At 38.1% G+C, this 19,238-nt stretch overlaps 2 pseudogenes across 1 annotated transcript in view; one reads left to right on the top strand and one right to left on the bottom strand.

Moving 5' to 3' along the window:
- Window positions 1-16,947, top strand: part of LOC149170048 (U-box domain-containing protein 17-like) — a 28,267-nt pseudogene extending 11,320 nt beyond the window's left edge. The window contains exon 4 of the transcript XR_016259211.1: window positions 16,414-16,947. The product of XR_016259211.1 is annotated as a U-box domain-containing protein 17-like (transcript). The remainder of the gene's footprint in view (window positions 1-16,413) is intronic.
- A 964-nt stretch (window positions 16,948-17,911) lies between these two features.
- Window positions 17,912-18,905, bottom strand: LOC149170047 (ATP-dependent 6-phosphofructokinase 2 pseudogene; annotated as a pseudogene).
- Between the last annotated feature and the right edge of the window lie 333 nt (window positions 18,906-19,238).

Genomic DNA, 19,238 nt, shown 5'->3' with positions numbered 1-19,238 from the left:
GCTTCTTTGGTGCTGAACTAGATCGGTTCTTAGAATTGCATCTTGTCTCATTTCATCTAGTTCATTTAACTGGTCCATTCTGTGCTTCTGGGCTTCTGTTAAGCTCATCCCCAATTGAACTGCTGTCTTGAAGGTCTTGATTTGGAACTCAATGGGGAACAGGACTTCCTTCCCATAAACAAGTTCATAGGGAGAATGTCCTGTAGTGTTCCTCCATGTAGTTCTATAGGCCCATAAGGCTTCAGGAAGCCTTTCTGCCCAATCTCTTCTATGAAGATGAACAGTCTTTGTGATGATGCTTTCAAGAACTTTATTTGTAGATTCTACTTGACCATTCGCTTGCGGATGGTATGGAGTAGATGTTCTATGCTTAATCTTATATTCCTCCATCAGCTTTTCCACCATCCTTGATGTAAACTGGCTTCCCTGATCTGTTACAATTTCTCTTGGGACACCAAAACGAGTGAAAATATCCTTGAAAAGAAATTGAACAACTGAATTTTCAGTAGCAGAAGTTAATGCTATAGCTTCTACCCACTTGGTAACATAATCAGTACAAACCAGTATATATCTATTTTGCTTGGATGGCGGATTAATTGGTCCAACAAAATCTAGAGCCCATTTCTCGAAAGGTTCGATGCATACCTGTGGCTGTAGTGGCATTTCATTTGAAAGAGTTGGTCTCCCAGTTCTCTGACAACTGTCACACCTTTTAACATATTGCTTTGCATCCTTAAAGAGAGAAGGCCAATAATATCCTGATGAAAGGATTTTATAGGCAGTCCTCTTATCAGAAAAATGTCCGCCACAAGGTTCGTCATGACATGCTTTAAGGATGTCAGGCATCTCATCCTCTCGTACACATCTTCTGATCATCAAATCTGGCCCTGTTCTGAACAATTCATTAGAAATCCAAGAATAAAGTGAACTATCCTGAATGATTTTCCTTTTCTCATTAGGAAATAAATGTAAAGGTAATTTTCCAGTAACTAAATAATTAGCAATATCAGCATACCAAGGAGTCTTGGTAGTTACTGCAAACAAATACTCATCTGGAAATTTGTCCTCTACCGGAGAGTCCTCATTAGTGTTTTGGATTCTGGACAAGAAGTCAGCTACTGTGTTCTGCTTACCTGGTCGATCTAACATAGTTATGTTGAATTCTTGTAAAAGCAAAAGCCATCTTGTAACTCTACCATTAGTGACTGGTTTGTTCATGAGGTATCTAATGGCAGAGTGATCAGTGTGGACAAAGGTTTCATAGCCGGTTATATAGTGTCTAAACTTGTTTATAGCATGAACAACGGCTAGAAACTCCTTTTCAGTAACAGTATAATTTAACTCAGTAGGAGTCAAATTCTTACTCATGTAATAAATGGCATAAGGGATCAAATCCTTTTGTCCCAAAACAGCTCCTAAAGCTGTATCTGAAGCATCAGTAGAAATGTGGAAAGGGAGTTTCCAATTTGGACCCCTTAAAATGGGTGCTTCAGATATTCTAGACTTTAAAGCTTCAAAGGCAGATTGACATTCAGGATCCCACTTAAATTCACAATCTTTGGTAAGTAATTTGAAAAGAGGGGATGCTATCTTTGTGAAGTTTTCAATAAATCTTCTGTAATAACCAGTAAACCCAAGAAAACTTCTAACATCTCTTTGGCAATTTGGAACAGGTAACTTAGAGATGACTTCTACTTTAGATCTATCAACTTTGATTCCATCTCCTGAAATATGATGTCCTAAAACAATCCCTTTAGTAAACATCATAAAACACTTTTCATGACTTAAAGAAAGATTTGTTTCCTTACATCTTACCAGTACTTTTTCCAAATTTGCCAAAGCTTCTTCAAATGTATTACCATAGACTGTGAAATCGTCCATGTAAACCTCTACACAATCATGAATCAGATCTGAGAAAATTCCTAGTACAGCCCTTTGAAATGTGGCTGGTGCATTGCATAAACCAAAAGGGAGTACTCGATAGGCAAAAGTCCCCCAAGGACAAGTAAAGGTGGTTTTGTCTTGATCTTCAGGTTCTACCTGAATCTGATTGTAACCACTAAAACCATCCAAGAATGAGAAATACTTTTTACCTGCTAAAGTGTCTAATACCTGATCAATAGAAGGTAGAGGAAAATGATCCTTTAAGGTTGCCTTGTTCAATTCTCGATAGTCAATGCAAACTCTCCATTTACCATTCTTTTTGGGTACTATAACCAAGGGAGAAACCCATTGGCTATCTGAAATGGGGTAAATGAAGTTTACCTTGAGCAATTTCTGAAGTTCTTCTTTCACAATTTCCCTAAGATTTGGATTCATCCGTCTTTGTGGCTGCCTAATAGGTCTGCTGTTTTCTTCAATGTAAATATGATGAATACAAGTCTTAGGGTCGATTCCTTTCATGTCGGTATATTCCCATGCAAAGGCAGTGGAATGTTTTTGCAACAGTTTAGTTAATTCTTCTTGTTGTAGTCTTTCCAAGTTTTTGTTAATGTTTAATGTTTTTCCTGGAAAGATTTCAACTGTAGAACTACCAAACTCTTCCATTGAGAAGAGAGACATTTGTCTAGAGGAGAGATATTCAATATCTGCATCTAACTGGAATTGTGAAGAGTCATATTCTAAAGGTGCCTCAAAATTTTCTAATGTATTTAGAATTTGACTGTCCTCACTGATTTCAGAGATGGTTAGAACAGGTTGAAGAGTTTCCTCATCATTAATCCACTCATCTTCTCCTATTTCTGTTATTTCCTTTGCGGGAGGATACAAGTTGAATTTCTTGGTAGAATTACCATCTGATATATACATGTCTCCCGACCTACAACTTATGAAAGCATCAGCTGTGGCCAGCCAAGGTCTTCCTAAAATAAGAGGATGTCCTCCTAGATTGTTCTTGGGAGTTAAAATCATAAAATCAACTGGATACTCCCAAGAGTCTAGTGAGACTGGAATGTCTTCCAATACACCATCAGGTTTAATGATTGATCTGTCTGCAAGTTGCAGCAAAGTAGGTGTAAAGAGAAGATTAGGAAGTTTTAACTGATCCATGGTCTGTCTACTCATAATGTTGATAGCGGCTCCTAAGTCAATCAAAGTATTTGGGATTTCAACCCCATTAATATGAGTTTTAACAATAGGGCTACCGGGATCTACATATTTTTGCATGGTAATTTTACCCATCATAATGTCTGCAATTTTTCCAACTAGATGTATCCTTTTTGTGTCTCTGGTTCTTTTTATTGTTTTTTTCAAACTCATCTCCTTTATTGTCTTTGCTAGAATGGGAATCTCCTTAATGGCTGTTAACAAGGGGATCTTGATACAGACATTTTTTAATTCATCTAGAAAGCTATAGTCAGGCAACCAAATCTGCTTCTCCACTCCTTTATCAATTTGCAATCTTTCAGGAAAAGGAGGAATAGCTGAAGATGTAGGTTGCTCTACTAAGGGAGTTGATTCTTTTTCTTTTTCTTTAATGCTTGGGTTTTGAAGGGATACTTCAGAACCTTTATTGGCTTTGAGAGATTCTTCCTCAGAAATGCTTGGTTGTTGAGTACTTGTAGAAGGTTGGTCTAAGATTCTACCTGATCTGAGTTGGACCTCATTGAGAGGGACAACCATATAGGTAGGGAATGGTTGACCTTCCATAAGTGGTTGACCTTCCATCACATAAGCATTTTGAGGATTCCTATTATTGGGGTTTGGTTGAGGTTGAGAGGGAAGTTGATTTGGCCTCTGCTGAGATTGTAACAAGAGTTGAGAATTTTGATTTTGTGGAGGAGGTTGTTGTTGAGGGAATGGTAATGACAATTGTTGACCTTGATTTGGAAGTTGGGGAGCTTGCTGATTCTGAAAGGATTGAGGATATTGATAGAATTGGGCAAATCTCCCATAAGGATTTTGCATTTGCATGCTTTGCAACCATGCTTGGAAAGGATTTTGTGGTTGTGACCAAGGTTGTTGCCAAGGATTCCAATTTGGTGGGGGCTGGAAATTCATAGAGTTGTTAAACCCTTGATTTTGCTGCCCCTGCCAAGGTTTCCTTGCAACAAAACAAAGAGATTCAAGCGTACTTGGATCTTCTTGAAAGACTGCTTTGAGGCCAGGGATTGAAGGACATTCCTTGGTCTCATGGGTTTCTGAGCAAATTACACAGGTTTCCACAACTTGTGCTTCCAAGGGACATTCCCTTAAAGCATGCTTCTTTCTACACTTCGGGCAAAAAATGGTCATAGCCTCGGCTTCTGCCTTTTGTTTATTCTGAATCTTAAGGGTATCAATTTGTTCACTAAGACTCCCTAAGATGTCAGTTTTAAATTCATCTAGCATATTACCGATTTCAGCCCTACTCACTGACCCTGTTGCAGATTTATTTGCCCTAAGGAGAGAAGGATCTCTAGGCCCTTTTTGAGTTTTTGATTTACCTCTTGAGAGATGGGTACATAGTTCTGCTATATCATTGAGAGGAAGTTGAGAAATATCCCCTTTCCCCATCATGTTTAAGATATCTATCCACTCATCCCTAATGGCTTTTAATAAGAGGGCTTTTAAGGTCTCTTCATCCAAGGTGCTCATTTTTGCTCTTTTTAAATTATATTGAAATCTCTCAAGTAAATCTTCTAAGCTCTCATCTTCTTTTTGCATCATTTTAAAAACCTCATCCTTATGATTAGTAGGCATACAATAGTCCAAATACCTATCCAAAAAGGTTTGTTTCATTTCATCCCAGGTCCTAATGGACTGAGTAAGTAACCCCATGAACCATTTCAAAGCTTGATCCTTTAACGTTGATGGGAACAGTTTGAGTTTCTGAGTATCATCCAGATAGTCATAAGTTCGACACACAACTTCAAATTCAAACAAGAATGTTTCAGGGTCCTCAGTTCTTAATCCATGAAAATTTGGGAGAACAGATGGTGATATGTTTTTCATGGTGGCTCGGGAGTCCTCATCAACAATGGGAAACCCAAATGTGTTATCCCCATCTCTATTTCCTCCAATGGGACCTCTACCTCCTCCATTGTTATTGTTATTTCCTCCTCCTCCTCTACCTCTACCTCCTCCTTCTTCTTCTGCCATGATGATTCTCCTAGGGATTTCAAAATCTTCTGGTTCTTCTACAAAGGGTGAATGAGAAGAGATTTCTCCTTCCTCTTCAGGTGAGTCTATTTCCTCAATTACAATTGGTTGTCTGGTAGGAGAAAGAGAAGAGTCTCTTCCTAGTTCAAACTCAATAGAAGGTATAGGAGAGTCAACTCTTGGTTCTTGAATTTCAGGACTAGGAGTTTCGGTTGGAGATAAGGGAGGTATCTCTTGTCTATCTCTTGAAGCAGATGGACTTGTAAAAATTGAACTTCGAGCTCTAGCTAAAAACCTCCCCCTAGAATCTCTAGCTCTATGCATGTCATTTTTATTTTATCCTCAAGTCAAGTTAAATAGTTCTTTTTCTGATCTTCCAGTTCACTCTAGGTGCAAGAAGAGAGCATACTCAAGAAACTATTAGATTAATAACTTTCTCCTTTCTGATCCTCCAGATCACTTCAAAGTGCAAGAGGAGAGCATACTTAGATAGGTTATTAACTTCTTTTCTTGAAGTTGTTGTTTTTTTTTTTATATTTTTTTTTCTTCTAAGAATATGGCTACTTAATTTCACTTCCCCGGCAACGGCGCCAAAATGTTTAGTCAATTTAGTGTTATCTAAATTGCTAGTATTTATTGTCAACCCGGGGCTCGTAAGCTGATGAAGTGAAGGTGTACTATATGTACTTAAGTATCCTCTTAGAGTTTTTCTTATCGTTGGGGGTGTTGTTGCGGTTTAATTATGTTCCTAGATGGAATGAGAATTTATAAACAAGTGAGTGATGGTGTGTGTGTAGAGTGAATTCTAAATGAGTGGAAGTGTGTGTTGAGTGATCTCTAACTATTTGCTTGAAAGGAAATGCTTGGAATGAATAAATGAAATTGAAATGACTTGAAATAAACTTGAAAGCAAATGACCACTACCAATGGCACTAGACATCGTTCAAGTTGCTGCTAATAAAAAAAAAGAGAATCACTTTTAAAACCCAAGAATAAAGATTATCTCTCTCTATCTCGATGCCTCAAAGCACATGTACTGTGTAAAGCACGGAAAGAAAGTAGCTTAAGTGGAATTATAAAAGTGAGAAAAATATGCTTGAAAGACTAATGATAATAATTTGCTATTTCTAATTCTCTACTTCAGCCATATGTACTATGGAAAGCATGATTAGAAAGTAGTGAGGAAATAGTCTAGGAAGCACTTTAAAATCAAAAACTTCTACTTTAAAGACTAGTGGTAATGATTTACTCTTTCTAACTCAATACTTCAAAGCACATGTACTGTGTAAAGTACGGAAAGAAAGTAGCTTAAGAACAGTCCAAAAAGCACCCAAACAAGCTGCAAGTTAGTGATATTTTGATCTTAAAAGATAGTAGTTTATGATGAAGATCATTCATGTATGTTAACAGCTCTTTGAGAAATAAGATTAAAAACTAACTATAAAGACAAAGGCAGCACTTGAATTGTCAACTTCAAATACCATTAGCTGTAAAGCAAACACAACACATATAAAAATAAATCCCGGGCTAAAAGAAACCTGCAAAGAAATAACACTGATCAGCTGAAAATAAAGGAAAACAAGTAAATAAAACTATACATGCTTAAGGAAACAAATGAGAAAATAATGGAATGCTGCACATGAAATACTTTACAAAGGCTGAGATGAGCAGGGGCCCTCTGTTCATTCAGCCACAAGAGAACTCAAAGATCTGGAAACTTCAAAACAGTGCTATATTGATTTCTCCATTTGCAAAAAGTTTACAAAACAGAGTGCTGGAATAGCACTAGAAAACAGAGTTCACAAACGCTTCTAAATTCAACACGAGTGCAGCAAAAATACAACTAATCAAAAGTTCTTTGAGCGTACGCAGACGCATCAATTTATAGGAGCTTCTAAGTTATCCTACGCGTACAACTAGTTAACAGAAAAACAATAAAACAGTATGCGTATTAATGGTCCTTGGACACATCACGGTTGCGTGGACGAGTTCAGTGGTTCTTGTCGACATGGATAATAAATCCCCTGTTGGATTGCATCCTCTGCCACCCGTAGATCATAGACAGATCACCATTTACGGTGCCGTGACCAAACAGCTCTCAAACACCGTTTAAACCACCTTGAGTTGACCGTGGCTAAACCAGCTTTGACCATGGGTGAAAGTGACGTGGATGGCTGAAACAAAGGGACAGGAACCTCGAGCACACTGATACCTGAGTGCCCATGTGGCCCATCTAGCAAACCGACACGTGGATCATAGTATTTAACAAAACGGCTGCAGGATCTTCAGATAGCTGCGGGATCATCAGATAGCTGCGGGATTCCTGCAAGTAAGTCAAAAACTAAACAAATAGTCATCCATTAGCAAAACTTGCTTGATCATGCTTATTGACACTGAATGTAATGATCTGAGAGGTTTTATGGTGAAAATGAGGCAAAAGTGAAGGAAAGATAAGGAAAAGTGGAGGAAAATGGTAGACAAATAGGTGTAAAATAGAGGTTCTACAGTAACGGCGGGACTCTTTCGAATCAGATGACTGCGTATGAAATTTTACACGTCTCAACAGACGGCTGCGGAAATTACGACTAAGAAGAGCCGTAACACAATAGGTCACGTCTCAAGAGTACGGGTAATAAATGGAAGTGCAGTCAGTCTTGAGTTTAAACTCGGGATAATCATGAGACCGTTAGGGCAATTAATGCGAGGTGTGTGGAGTGATATCGTGGAATAGGAGTGGTAGTGGAGCTATTGTATCAAATCATCGCTCATAGTAGAACTTGTTATGGTTTAATGACTATGCGTAATTATGACTTGAATTGTTATTTGATAAAGATTTTTGATCATACCTTTGTAACTTTGTCATTTCTTGCTCAAGGCTTCTAACCAATTGCTCTTCTTTGTTATCTTGGAGATGCCCCATGTCTTTAGCTCAATTACACCTGCATTTCATGATTATGGCACTAACAGTTGACTGTAAATTTTGAAAACAGAGTGATGCTGGCTGCGGAAACTGTTTCTGGCTGCGGAAACGGTCTCCAGCTGCGGAAACTGAGACAGCACCCCCTTAACTGCACAAAGATAGTTAGAGGAAAACCAACTGAATGAAAATAGTCCTGAAGGGGACTTTTATTGATGGAGTGAAATGGAATGAGTGGAGTGAAATGAAAGTGAGGTGGAGTGAAGTGAAATGGAAATGGGAATGAGATGGAGGTGAAGTGAAATGGTAAGTGAGATGAAGTGAAGATGGAAAGAGAAGGGGAGGAGATTTTTTTTTTGGAAAATATAGAGTGTCAGGTGTCCCTGATTTTCACTCTACATTTTCTGTATAAGACTGCCAATCTATGATTGGTTTTCAGGCTTATACACAATTTTTTTTATTTTATTTTTTATTTTTTTTTATTTTTTTTCAAAAACTGAAAGAAACAAAGATTAGGCTGGTGGGGAAGGAGAAGGATTCTTCTCCACCAGCCTGATTGCAGAATTCTCTTGGAACATTTTGACAAACTCCTCTTTTGAAAGTGGCTTATGATAAATTTTCAATCGGTGGCCATTCACAATAAGAGGAGTCTGAAATTCATCAATGGTCTTGATTCTTACCGCTCCATTGTTAAAGACTTTATCAATCTCATATGGCCCAAGCCAATGAGTCTGAAACTTCCCTTTGATTTAAACTTGGAATCAAACAGTAAAGCCCAATCTCCCTCTTGAAACTTTCTCCCTTTGATGTATCTGTCATGCCACTTAGCTCTTTGATGTTGAACTAGATCAGTCCTTAAAATTGCATCTTGTCTGATCTCATCTAGCTCATTCAGCTGCTCTATTCTGTGCTTTTGGGCTTCTGATAGATTCATCCCCAATTGAACTGCCATCTTGAAAGTCTTGACTTGAAACTTAATGGGGATTAGGACTTCTTTCCCATAAACAAGTTCATAGGGAGAATGTCATGTTGTGTTCCTCCATGTAGTTCTGTAGGCCCATAAGGCTTCAGGAAGCCTTTCTGCCCAATCTCTCCTGTGTAGATGAACAGTTTTGGTGATGATACTCTCAAGAACTTTATTTGTAGATTCCACTTGGCCATTTTCTTGCGGATGGTAAGGAGTAGATTTTCTATGCTTGATTTTGTATTCTTCCATCAGCTTCTCCATCAAATTAGATGTAAATTGACTTCCCTGATCTGTCACAATTTCTCTTGGGACACCAAAACGAGTAAAAATATCCTCAAAAAGAAATTGAACAACTGAATTTTCAGTGGCTGAAGGCAATGCCTTGGCTTTTACCCATTTAGTGACATAATCAGTGCAAACCAATATATACTTCTTTTGTTTAGATGGTGGATTAATTGGTCCAATGAAATCTAAAGCCCATTTTTCAAAGGGTTCGATGAGTACCTGTGGCTGTAATGACATTTCATTTGAAAGAGTCGGTCTCCCAACTCTCTGGCAGCTGTCACACCTTCTGACATATTGTTTTGCATCTTTGAAGAGAGAAGGCCAGTAATATCCTAAAGAAAGGATTTTATAGGCCGTCCTCTTGTCAGCAAAGTTTCCACCGCATGGTTCATCATGACATGCCTTGAGGATGTCAGGCATTTCATCTTCCCGAACACATCTTTTGATCACACAATCTAGCCCTATTTTAAACAATTCATTAGAAATCCATGAATAACTTGAACTCTCCTGAATGATTCTTCTTTTCTCATTAGGAAATAAATGTGGAGGTAGTTTCCCTGTAACCAAATAGTTAGCAATATCTGCATACCAAAGAGTCTTAGTTGTTACGGAAAACAAATATTCATCTGGAAACTTATCCTCTACAGGAGAATCTTCGTTAGTATTTTAGATTCTAGACAAGAAATCAGCTACTGTATTTTGCTTCCCTGGTCTATCCAACACAGTAATATTGAATTCTTGTAAAAGTAAAAGCCATCTTGTAACTCTGCCATTAGTAACAGGTTTGTTCATGAGATATCTAATTACAGAATGATCAGTATGGACAAAAGTTTCATAGTCGGTTATATAATGTCTAAACTTGTTGATTGCATGAACAACAGCTAAGAACTCTTTCTCAGTCACAGTATAGTTTAACTCAGTGGGAGTCAAATTTTTACTGGTGTAGTAAATGGCATAAGGAACTAAATCCTTTTGACCCAACACAGCTCCTAGAGCTGTATCTGAAGCATCTGTAGAAATATGGAAAGGAAGTTTCCAATTTGGCCATCTCAAAATGGGTGCTTCAGATATTCTTGTTTTCAAAGTTTCAAATGCAGATTGACAATCAGGATCCCATTTGAATTCACAGTATTTTGTAAGTAATTTGAAGAGTGGAGATGCTATTTTGGTGAAGTTTTCAATAAATCTTCTATAATATCCAGTAAATCCAAGAAAACTTCTAACATCTTTTTGACAATTTGGAATAGGCAACTTGGAGATGACCTCAACTTTTGATCTATCAACTTTAATCCCATCTCCTGAAATATGATGTCCTAAAACAATCCCTTCAGTAAACATCATAAAGAATTTCTCATGACTTAATGAAAGGTTTGTTTCCTTACATCTTATAAGGACCTTTTCCAAATTCTCTAATGCCTCTTCAAATGTATTACCATTAACTGTAAAATCATCCATATAAACCTGTACACAATCATGGATTAGATCAGAAAAGATTCCTAGTACTGCCCTTTGAAATGTTGCGGGTGCATTACATAATCCAAAAGGAAGTACTCGGTAAGCAAAAGTTCCCCATGGACAGGTAAATGTGGTCGTGTCCTGATCTTCAGGTGCTACCTGAATCTGATTGTAACCACTAAAACCATCCAAAAATGAGAAATACTTTTTGCCTGCTAAAGTATATAATACCTGATCAATAAAGGGTAAAGGAAAGTGATCCTTCAAGGTTGCTTTGTTCAATTCCCTGTAATCAATGCAAACCCTCCATTTACCATTCTTTTTAGGTACTATAACCAAAGGAGAAACCCATCGGCTATCTGAAATTGGATAAATGAAGTTTACATTAAGTAAATTTTGGAGCTCTTCTTTCACTATCTCCCTAAGGTTTGGATTCATCCTTCTCTGAGGTTGTCTGATTGGTCTACTGTTTTCCTCAATGTAGATGTGGTGAATGCAAGTTTTAGGGTCAATACCTTTCATATTGGTATACTCCCATGCAAATGCAGTAGAATGTTTTTGCAAGATTTTGGTTAGCTCTTCCTGTTGTGATCTTTCCAAGTTTTTGTTGGTATTCAATGTTTTACCTGGAAAGATCTCAATGGCGGAACTACCAAACTCTTCCATAGAGAAAAGAGACATTTGTCTAGATGATAGATACTCAATGTCAGAATCTAACTGAAATTGTGTGGTCATATTCTGAAGATGTTTCAAAGTTTTCTAATGTGTTCAGAATTTGACTATCTTCACTAACTTCGGAAATGGTAAAGACAGGTTGTATAGTATCTTCATCATCAATCCACTCATTATCTTCTATTTCTGTAATTTCTTTTACTGGAGGATACAAATTGAATTTCTTTGTCGAATTACCATCAGAAATATACATATCCCCAGACCTACAACTGATAAAAGCATCAGCTGTGGCTAGCTAAGGTCTTCCTAAGATGAGAGGATGTTCTCCTAAATTACTCTTGGGAGTTAAAATCATGAAATCTACTGGATATTCCCAAGAGTCTAAGGAGACTGAAATGTCTTCTAATACACCATCTGGTTTAATAATTGATCGATCTGCAAGTTGCAGTAAAGTAGGTGTAAAGAGAAGGTTAGGAAGTTTCAGCTGTTGCATAGTCTGTCTACTCATAATGTTGATAGCAGCCCCAAAATCAATCAAAGTATTTGGAATTTCAACCCCATTGATATGTGTTTTGAAAATTGGACTACTGGTATCTACATACTTCAGCATAGTAATTTTTCCCATCATGATATCTGCAATTTTTCCTACCAGGTGGATTTTTCTTGTATCTCTTGGTTTCCTTCCTGGTCTTTTAAGACTCAACTCCTTTATTGTTTTTGCTAGAATAGGAATCTCCTTAATGGCTTGTAACAAGGGAATCTTGATAAATACATTCTTCAATTCATCTAGAAAATCATAGTCAGGCAACAAGATTTGTTTTTCCACCCATTTGTCAATTTGTAATCTTTCAGGAAAAGGAGGTGTGGATGAAGATGCAGGTTGCTCAACTATAGGAGTTGTGGGGGTTAGTTCTTTTTCTTTTCCTTTCTGAGTGTTTGGGTTTTGAAGAGATGCTTCAGAACCCTTATTGGCTTCAAGAGATTCTTCCTCAGAAATGCTTTGATTTTGAGCATCTATAGAAGGCCTATCTAAGACTCTACCTGATCTGAGTTGTACATCATTGAGAGGGACAATCATATAAGTAGGAAATTGTTTACCTTCCATCATGTAAGCATTTTGAGGGTTTTTATTATTGGGGTTTGGCAATGGCTGAGAAGGAAGTTGATTTGACTTCTGTTGGAATGGGAGCAAGAGTTGAGAATTTGGATTCTGTTGAGAAGGTTGTTGTTGTTGTGGAAATGGCAATGATAGTTGTGGGTTTTGATTTGGAAGTTGTGGAGCTTGTTGATTTTGAAAAGATGGAGGATATTGATAAAATTGAGCAAATCTCCCATAAGGATTTTGCATACCTTGTACCCATGATTGAAAAGGATTTTGAGGTTGGGACCAAGGTTGTTGCCAAGGATTCCAATTTGGTGGGGGTTGAAAATTCATAGAGTTGTTAAACCCTTGATTTTGTTGCCCCTGCCAAGGTCTCCTTGCAACAAAACAGAGAGACTCAATTGTATTTGGATCTTCTTGAAAGACAGCTTTGAGCCCAGGAATTGAAGGACAATCCTTGGTCTCATGATTCTCTGAACAAATTACACATGTTTCTACAAATTTTGCATCCAAGGGACATTCCCTTAGAGCATGTTTCTTTCTACATTTTGGGCAAAAGATGGCCAAAGCTTCAGCTTCTGCTTTCTGCTTGTTGTGTATCTTAAGAGTGTCTAGTTGCTCACTAAGACTCCCTAAGATATCAGTTTTGAACTCATCAAGCATGTTGCCAATCTCAGCCCTACTTACTGATCCAGTTGCAGATTTGTTTGCTCTGATGAGAGAAGGATCTCTAGGCCCTTTTTGAGTTTTAGATTTCCCCCTTGAGAGATGGACACATAGCTCTACTATATCATGAAGTGGAAGTTGAGATATGTCTCCTTTCCCCATCATGTTCAAAATATCTATCCATTCATCTCTAATGGCTTTTAATAGAAGGGCTTTCAAGGTCTCCTCATCTAAGTTACTCATCTTTGCTCTTTTCAGATTATATTGGAATCTTTCAAGTAAATCTTCCAAGTTTTCATCTTCTTTTTGTACCATTTTGAATACCTCATCCTTGTGATTGGTGGGCATACAATAGTCCAGGTACCTATCCAAAAACGTTTGTTTCATATCATTCCAAGTCCTAATGGATTGAGTGAGTAATCCCATGAACCATTTCAAAGCTGCTCCTTTCAATGTTGAAGGAAACAATTTGAGTTTTTGAGAGTCTTCCAGATAATCATAAGTTCGACACACGACCTCAAACTCAAATAGAAATGTTTCAGGATCCTCATTTCTTAACCCATGAAAGTTTGGGAGGACAGATGGTGAGATGTTCTTCATTGTGGCTCGAGAGTCCTCATCGACTATAGGAAATCCGAATGAGTTATCTCCATCCCTATTTCCCCCAATGTTACCTCTACCTCCTCCTCCTCCTCTACCTCTACCTCTACCAAATCCATTTTCTCCTTCTTCTGTCATGGTAGTTTCCCTGGAGAATTCAGAGTCCTCTGGTTCCTCTACTAAGGGTGAACTAGGAGGAATTTCTCCCTCTTCTTCCTCAGATGATTCTACTTCTTCAATTACAATTTGTCTCCCTGTAGAAGGAAGGAAAGGATCTCTTCCTAATTCAGATTCGATGGATGGTGTGGGAGAGTCAAATACTGCCTCTTGAATTCCAGGAATCCTAGGGTTAGGAGTGTAGGTTGGAGATGATGGAGGTGTCTCTTGTCTATTCTTTGAAGTAGATGGAGTTGTAAAAATCAAACTCTTGGCTCTAGCTAAAAACCTTCCCTAGAATCTCTTGCTCTATGCATGCCATTTTTTTTTATTTTTCTTCAAGTCAGGCTAATAATTCTCTTTCTGATCTTCCAGGTCACTCTAGGTGCAAGAAGAGAGCATACTCAAGAAACTATTAAACCAATAACTTTCTCTTTTCTGATCCTCCAGATCACACTAAGTGCAAGAGGAGAGCATACTTTGAGAGGTTACCAATTTTCCTTCCTTGAATTTTTTTTTCTTTTTTTAAGAAATTGGCTAGCTAGTTTCACTTCCCCGGCAACAGCGCCAAAATGTTTGGTCAATTTAGTGTGTTCTAAATTGCTATTTAAAATGTCAATCCGGGATTCATAAGCTGATGAAGTGAAGTGTACTATATGTACTAGATAACCATTTCCTTAATCTTTTGTCGTTTTTGAGTTTTTAGTTTGTTTTTGGATTTATCTTTCCCTAATGTGTGAGGGTGAAAATGAAAATGAAGTATGGATGATAATGGTGATGGTGATTTCTACAGTGATTTTTTTCAAACTTAAAAGTGCTCAAAAAGAAAGCTTTAAAACAACTGTAATGAAATCAATTCTTAAGAAAAACAGTGAACTAATGACAATGGCCCAGTATCCTTGCTGCTGAATGAAAAGAAAGTAAAAATTGAACTTAAAGCAACTCAAAGCAAAGCAACTAATTCACACTACTTTAACTCTTCTGATCCTTTACCCTTCAGCTCAATCTACCTTGTGGGAAGCAATCATGAACAAGTCAAGCAATATGATATCTAAATGGCAAGAAATTAAATTGCATAAAAGAAACTAGTCACACTACTTCAACTCTTCTGATCCTTTACCCTTCAGCTCAATCTACCTTGTGGGAAGCAATCATGAATAAGTTTAAGCAATATGATATCTAAATGGCAAGAAATTAAATTGCATAAAAGAAACTAGTCACACTACTTCAACTCTCCTCATCCTTTACCCTTCAGCTCAATCTACCTTGTGGGAAGCAATCATGAATAAGTTTAAGCAATATGATAACTAAATCACACTACAATAAGTAATATTTTGATTTCTTACTAATAGAGTCACTTGACTATAGAAAGAAACCATAAATTGATGAGCAGTATGATATCTAAATAACAGAAAAAAAACAAATAAGCAAATCACAACTTGAAAAAGACAGTGCTGGAATTAAACTTCAAAAAATGAAAGTTAGCAGGAAGGACAAGATGATCTCATATGTCAATAGTTATCAAAAAGATGAAAATTTTCCCGGGCTGCCTAAGAAAACCTGCAGAAAAACATTGATCAGCTGACAGCTACAAGAAAGCAGAAGTGAAAGTATAAATAGTAGTGAATTAAGAAGCATCAAAACAACGTGTTATGTACAAGCTAAAGATTATGAAAGCAAAACATAATAAAACCAAATGAAAACTTTACAAGGCTTCAGCGCGCAGGGGCCCTCTGCCACTTCAGCCAGTCAACGAGTAGTCACACGAATGAACTCAGAAAAGTCTTCTCATGTATTAAAGCAGCAACATATATAAAACAGTGGGGTGATAACAACAACAATTCGGAAATTTACATATCCAAAAGCTTTTTCACAGCGTTCATCAACGCGTTATTTATAATGAAAAAGTGTTGAACTAACTAACTGAATCCTATGCTATTAACTGTGTTGCCAAAGACACGTAGATCCCTTCAGCCGAGATCTAGTGTAACTATCATCATGTCTATTAAATCTTCGGAGTGGTGGCTGTTGGATTCAGGTTACGGTGATGATCTCCAGGTGTGCCGGTGTCTTCGTGGGCTGAGGACTGTGCCACGTAAACATTCACGTGCCCAAAACAGAGATGTGCCACCGCTGAACTCCTTGGTTGGCTTTGCCTTTGACTCTCGTTGAGCGTGACCTTCCATGGATGATTTGGCTGATTTGAAGGGACACGTTCCATGTATCCGTCACCTGTAGCTTGCCCATGTAGCTCGCTTCTTCATAGGACACCTGTAGCACAGCTTTTAACAAAATAGCTGCGGAATCCTGTGCTAGCTGCGGAAACTGAGAAGTTTCCGCAGCGGTATGAACAAAAACTAAACCAAACAACAGTCATAAGCATAGTCAGAAAACCATGTAAAAAGCTCTTTTTAAACTACAATGCAATGATTTAACAGCTGGGTGGATGAAATAAGTGGAAAAAGAAAGCTGAGAGGGTGTATAGGAAGGTGCAGGTTTGAGGCTCAACAGGAGGAAGGGGGAATTCTTGCGCTGGTGGAAGCAGTGGAAGATGGTTCTCCTCAGAGCCGTGAGCATGCTGTTGGTGCTCTTCTGAATTTATGTCAAGCAAATATAGGTGAATATAGGCAAGCCATCCTTAAAGAAGGAGTCATTCCAGGACTCCTTGAGCTCACAGTTCATGGAACATCTAAAGCCCAACAGAAGGCTCGGACTCTTTTGCAGTTACTGAGAGACTCATCAACACGAACAAATTCATCATCTGATGTACTTGAAAGCGTAGTGCAAAATATTGCTTCCCATATTGATGGCATGGAATTATATCAGCAAGTTGGTGAGTTGTTGTCAAAGGGCTTTAATGGAGAGATTGTGAGCCTCAACACGTTATCAGGTCTGATGACATCGAAGAAAGATGGGCAGTGTAATATGTGTACAAACTCTAAAGCTTTGAATAAAACAACAATCAAGTATAAGTTTCCAATGAGAGTGGAAAATCTAATGGATAATTTGAGTGGTATGAGATACTTTTCAAAGAGACTTGAAGAGTGAATATCACCAAATCAAGATTAACGAGGGCAACGAGTGGAACTATGCATTCTAGACCAAAGGAAATTTATAAGAGTGACTAGTTTTGTCGTTTGAATTGACCAACACCACACTGTCATGTGATTAGGCACTAGTAAATTTGTGGAATGATAGCTATGGGCTATCAGTTCAATAAGTTGAAACCTCAGGCTTCATTTTGGACTATAGCCATTCTGGACAGCTCTGACTGACCATGGAAGTCTACCAGGTATAATGGAGAATGGAATTATATCTCTTCAATTTTTTTTCATGACTGCTATAGGTATTGATGTAAAAGCAATGACATGAGCTTAGATGCATCCCTTACTCTTTATAAAAAGGAGACTATGTGTGTACTTGGAAAGATACTCGTAACCTCAATGGAGTAGAAAGGGTACTTGGTACGCTACACACAGGGGTTCCAGGTTACAAGTTAAGGAGCATTTGGTATTTAGGTTGATTACATCTCTTTATGGTTTAAAACAAGTTCCAAGGACCTACTATAAAATATTTGACAAATATCTTATACTATCAAGATCCAAATCTCTAAAGAGGCGATGTTTTTGCCCTGAAAATAATGGAAATTCCTTGGTTGCTTGAACTCTTGTTGCTTGAAATTCTTTGGTTGCTTGAGAATATCCTGCAAAAGTGAAGGGTTGTTCGACGAGTATAGAGACAGCATGCAATGACTTTCCAAATGGATTGCCACCAAAGAGGAAGACTGCACATGAGATGGACTTGATTCTAGGTGTGACATTGCCAAATCAGGCACTGCACAAGATGAGTACATTGAAAAGCATGGAATTATATCAGCAAGTTGGTGAGTTGTTGTCAAAGGGCTTTAATGGAGAGATTGTGAGCTTGAGCATGTTATCAGGTCATATGACATCGAAGAAAGATGGGCAGTGTAAGATGTGTACAAACTCTAAAGCATTGAATAAAAAAACAATCAAGTATAAGTTTCCAACGAGAATGGACTTTCAGGTATAATACCCCCTTCTCCCTCCAGATAAAATGGGCTTTCAGGTATAATACCCCCTTCTCCCTCCAGATAAAATGGGCTTTCAGGTATAAGACAACAATCCACATCCCTGCTACCCAAAGTTGAATGCAGTGCAATATGTCCAGTATTCCTACCCATCAACTTAACCAGCCCTACTCCATTAGGGGCACTCTCGGCCTCAACATGGGCTGCATTGATGGCACTCTGGGCTGCCTCTACTGCTGTATGAAACCCAAAGGACACATCAATAATCCCCACATCATTATCCACAGAATTTGGGATCCCGGCAATGGAAACCTTTAGTCTCCTCCTCTTAATTTCTTCAAATATCTTCACTGCACCCTTCATGGTCCCATCCCCACCAATGATATAAACCTGGTTAAAACCATGGGCTTCAATGCCATCCACTATCTTCTGCAAATCAAATCCCCCCCTCGAGGTCTCCAGCATTGTCCCCCCTATCTTGTGCCAATCATCCACCAACTTTGGATACAAAACCACAGGCTCTGATGAATAAAACCCACGATAGCCTGACCTAATCCCTCTTATATCCCTTACTCCATACCGAAACCAGAGACCAATTACAAGCTCTCTGATGACTGCGTTAACGCCAGGTGATAACCTCCCACATGTAACAATGGCAGCATGGACTTCATCAGGGCTAAAACGTATCTCAGACCGAGGCCCTGCTCTGTGATATAGTACTTGTGTTTCCCTTGACATTGTCTGGATATCCACAACAATGTCCTCCATTACCATATCGTTCTCAGTCACAAAAAACCCTTCAATGGGGCAAAAATACTGGTTATGCATAAGAGGATTTCCAAAAGTGGGTACATCCTGTAAATATTCTCTCAAGTGGGGAGTACCCTGAATCCTCTTCTGCGCATGACATTTGATGACAGCCCCTGCTGTTGATGGCTCCCTTACTTTTCTTTTGCATTGCAGATATCAGGGAAGAATGCAATGAAGACAGAAACAGAAGATTTTATAAAATTCAAAGATGATGATAACGATGAAAACTATTAAATCACTCACAGATGGTAAGGAATGAACACACTATATCATTTAGGCATGATAATAACAATAACAATGTATGTTATATAAATGAAAAGAAACCAGAGAAGATGGTATTCCTAACTGAAGTCACGCCTGTTGTTCGTTAAACTCGTTTCAGAAACCAGAATTAGCTGTTCCAGAAACTAGAATTTAGCTGTTGTAGAATTTATGACCAGAAGAATTGACCGGCTAAGGTCAAGTTGTTCAATTCTAA

This window comes from Pinus tabuliformis, chromosome 4_2 (assembly GCF_031772625.1).
Source record: "Pinus tabuliformis cultivar Carrire ecotype Pingquan chromosome 4_2, CPIR1, whole genome shotgun sequence".
Taxonomy (NCBI): Eukaryota; Viridiplantae; Streptophyta; class Pinopsida; order Pinales; family Pinaceae; genus Pinus; species Pinus tabuliformis.
The sequence above is the reverse complement of the archived record's forward strand: the minus strand, read 5'-3'. Positions and strand labels throughout refer to the sequence as shown.